Source organism: Triticum dicoccoides, chromosome 1B, assembly GCF_002162155.2.
Source record: "Triticum dicoccoides isolate Atlit2015 ecotype Zavitan chromosome 1B, WEW_v2.0, whole genome shotgun sequence".
NCBI classification, from domain to species: Eukaryota; Viridiplantae; Streptophyta; class Magnoliopsida; order Poales; family Poaceae; genus Triticum; species Triticum dicoccoides.
The window spans coordinates 369,191,633-369,195,958 of NC_041381.1; positions in this window are offsets into that span (position 1 = coordinate 369,191,633).

Here is a 4,326-nt window from a genome sequence, read left to right on the forward strand (position 1 = left end):
CTTGCATAGCTTGAATCCATTCAGGTTCCATGAAGGCTTCAGTGACTTTCTTGGGTTCTGAGATTGAGACGAATGCAAAATGCCCACAGAAATTGGTTAGTTGTGTTGCTCTTTGTGTAGCTCTTGAACGAGTGAGTGGACCAGGTGCATTGAGGCTGTCGATCATCTTCTCAATCTGTACTTCATTTGCAACACGAGGATGAGCAGGACGAAGACTTCGCTCATTCTGATCAATGTTGTCAGTTAGGGAATTATCTTCAGGCTGAGCATTGTCTTCAGGTTGAGTAGATGCAGAAACGATCAGTTCTTCTCCAGTCTGATTCTCAGATGGTATGATCTCTCCAATTCCCATTTGCTTGATTGACTCGCTAGGGGGTAATTCATCTAGCACATTTGGCAGGTGCTCTCTTTGCGAGCCATTAGTCTCATCGAACCGCACATCCACAGTTTCAACCACTTTATAGTGAAAGAGGTTGAAGACTCTGTAGGAGTACGAATCATTTCCATAACCAAGCATAAAACCTTCATGGGCTTTCGGTGCAAATTTTGAAGTGTGATGTGGATCCTTGATCCAGCACTTAGCACCAAATACTCTAAGGTAACTTACGTTTGGCTTCTTACCAGTTAGGAGCTCATAGGAGGTTTTCCTCACAACCTTGTGGAGATAAACACGGTTGATGATGTGGCATGTAGTATCAATGGCTTCAGGCCAGAACTTCCGTGGAGTCTTGTACTCATCAAGCATTGTTCGGGCCATCTCAATAAGAGTTCTATTCTTGCGCTCCGCGATGCCATTCTGCTGAGGTGTGTAAGGAGCAGAGAACTCATGAGTGATACCCATGGTATCCAGGTAGAGATCGAGACCAGTGTTCTTGAACTCAGTGCCATTGTTGCTTCTGATGTGCTTGATCTTGATGCCATAGTTCGTCATGGCACGATTGGCAAAGCGTTTGAAGACATACTGCACTTCAGTCTTGTAGAAGATTATATGCACCCATGTATAATGAGAGTAATCATCAACAATGACGAAGCCATAGAGGAAAGCAGTAGCATTAAGAGTAGAGTAGTGAGTAGGGCCAAATAAGTCCATGTGCAGCAGCTTGAAGGGTTGAGATGTAGTCATGATTGTTTTCGAGGGATGCTTGGCTCTTGTCATCTTTCCGGCTTCGCATGCACCACATAGATGATCCTTCTTGAACTTGACGCCTTCGATGCCCAAAACATGCTTCTTCTTCGCGAGAGTGTGCAAGTTCCTTGTGACGCCCCCGATTCAATCGTACACTAATCATGCACGCAAATGTGTACGATCAAGATCAGGGACTCACGGGAAGATATCACAACACAACTCTACAAATAAAATAAGTCATACAAGCATCATAATACAAGCCAGGGGCCTCGAGGGCTCGAATACAAGTGCTCGATCATAGACGAGTCAGCGGAAGCAACAATATGTGAGTACAGACATAAGTTAACAAGTTTGCCTTAAGAAGGCTAGCACAAACTGGGATACAGATCGAAAGAGGCGCATGCCTCCTGCCTGGGATCCTCCTAACTACTCCTGGTCGTCGTCAGCGGGCCGCACGTAGTAGTAGGCACCTCCGGTGTAGTAGGGGTCGTCATCGACGGTGGCGTCTGGCTCCTGGACTCCAGCATCTGGTTGCGACAACCAGAAGGAAAGGAAAGGGGGAAAAGGGGGAAGAAAGCAACCGTGAGTACTCATCCAAAGTACTCGCAAGCAAGGAACTACACTACATATGCATGGATATATGTGTCAGGAGGCCATATCAGTGGACTGAACTGCAGAATGCCAGAATAAGAGGGGGGATAACTAATCCTGTCGAAGACTACGCTTCTCGCAGCCACCGTCTTGCATCAAGTAGAAGAGAGTAGATTGAAGTCCTCCAAGTAGCATCTCCAAGTAGCATCTCCAAATAGCATCTCCAGTAGCATAAACCTACCCGGCGATCCCCTCCTCGTATCCCTGAGAGAGAGCGACCACCGGTTGTATCTGGCACTTGGAAGGGTGTGTTTTATTAAGTATCCGGTTCTAGTTGTCATAAGGTCAAGGTACAACTCCAAGTCGTCCTGTTACCGAAGATCACGGCTATTCGAATAGATTAACTTCCCTGCAGGGGTGCACCACATAACCCAACACGCTTGATCCCATTTGGCCGGACACACTTTCCTGGGTCATGCCCGGCCACGGAAGATCAACACGTCGCAGCCCCACCTAGGCAAAACAGAGAGGCCAGCACGCCGGTCTAAACCTAAGCGCACAGGGGTCTGGGCCCATGGCCCATAGCACACCTGCACGTTGCGAGGGCGGCCGAAAGCAGACCTAGCCTAGTGGCGTTCCAGCCCAATTCGGCGCGCGCCGCTCTGTCGCTGACGTCTGAAGTGCTTCGGCTGATACCACGACGCCGGGATACCCATAACTACTCCCACGTAGATGGTTAGTGCGTATAGGCTCGTAGCCAACTCAGATCAAATACCAAGATCTCGTTAAGCGTGTTAAGTATCCACGAACGCCGAACAGGGCCAGGCCCACCTGTCTCCTAGGTGGTCTCAACCTGCCCTGCCGCTCCGCCACAAAGTAACAGTCGGGGGCCGTCGGGAACCCAGGCCCACCTCTACCGGGATGGAGCCACCTGTCCTTTCAGCCCCCCATCTCCGAACAGTATCACAGGTAATGTAACAGTGTAAAGTATATAGTATATGCCCGTGATCACCTCCCGAAGTGATCACAGCCCAGTAGTATAGCATGGCAGACCGACAAGAATGTAGGGCCAATAATGATAAACTAGCATCCTATACTAAGTATTTAGGATTGCAGGTAAGGTATCAACAGATGTAGCAACAATGTCAGGCTATGCATCAGAATAGGATTAACGGAAAGCAGTAACATGCTACACTACTCTAATGCAAGCAGTATAGAGAAGAGTAGGCGATATCTGGTGATCAAGGGGGGGGCTTGCCTGGTTGCTCAGACAAGGAGGGGTCGTCGGTGACGTACTCGACCACAGGGGCATCAGCATCGGCCTCAGAGTCTACCGGAAAGGAGTAACGGAGGGGGAACACAATAAATAATAGAGCAATCAAATGTAACACAAAGCAAGACGCGGCAATACGTTGTGCTAGGGGTGACCTAACGTAGGGATAGGCGATACCGGTGAAGGGGGAAACATCCGGGAAAGTATTCCCGGTGTTTCGCGTTTTCGGACAGATGAACCGGAGGGGGAAAGTTGCGAGTTCGATAGGTTAGGGGTGTGTGGCGGATGAACGGACTGCGTATCCGGAATCGTCTCGTCGTTCTGAGCAACTTTCATGTACAAAGTTTTTCCATCTGAGCTACGGTTTATTTTATATTAATTTTAAAAGATTTAATCATTTTTAGATTTATCAGAAATTAATTTAATTTGAAAATGTTTATTGCGTCATCATTACATCAGCGGTCAGCGTTGACCGTTGACCGGTCAAACAAGGCAGTGGGCCCAACTGTCATTGACTGTCTACCTAATCAAGTAATTAAGGCTAATTAACAGTGTTAATTAGATTAACTAATAGGATTAACTAAGTTAATTAATTATCTTAATTAATTAATTATTATTTTTACTATTATTTGTATTCTTCTTTTTTTTAACACCTATTTTTTTGTAAAAAGGAAGGGGCTGTGGGGCCCGCTGTTAGTGGCCCATCTAGCCACTGGAGCGGGTGCGCTAACGGGCGCTGGGGCGGGGCGCACCCAGGCGCACATCACGCAGGGGGCGAGGCAGTGGCCACGGCGGGGCTCGCCGGCCGGCCGTTTCCGGCGATGAAAGCCGGCGCGGCGGGGCGCGTTGGGTAGCGCGGGCGGGGAGGTGGCCGAAGACGAGGCCTGGGGCGCAGGCGCGGGCCGCGGTGGCGAACAGCGCGAGCGGGGTGAGGACGACAGGCGAGGCCACATGCGCGGGAGCGGACGGAGAGTCCCAGGCGCATAGGTGGTGGCGTCCTACGGCGACGGGAGGGGGAGAGGAAGGGGATGAGGGCTCACAGGGCCCTGTAGATGTGCAAAGGCGTGCTCGGGGCAGCCGGTCGGGGGAGAGGCAGGAAGGCGACACCGACAAGGTGACGGCGAGCGGCAACGGCGCGACGTCGAGGCAGTTCGGCGCGAGGGCGACGAGGCGTCGGCGTTGACGGAGTCCGGCGTCGCCGGGGTGGGCGCCGGTGTCGTGGGGTGGGAAGGCGCGGTCGCCGGGGAGAGGCAGCGGGGTCGGGCACCTTGGCCGCGGGCGCGCGTCAGATCAAGCGAGGGAGCGGGAGGAGGGGATCGGGGCGAGTGGCGGGGTC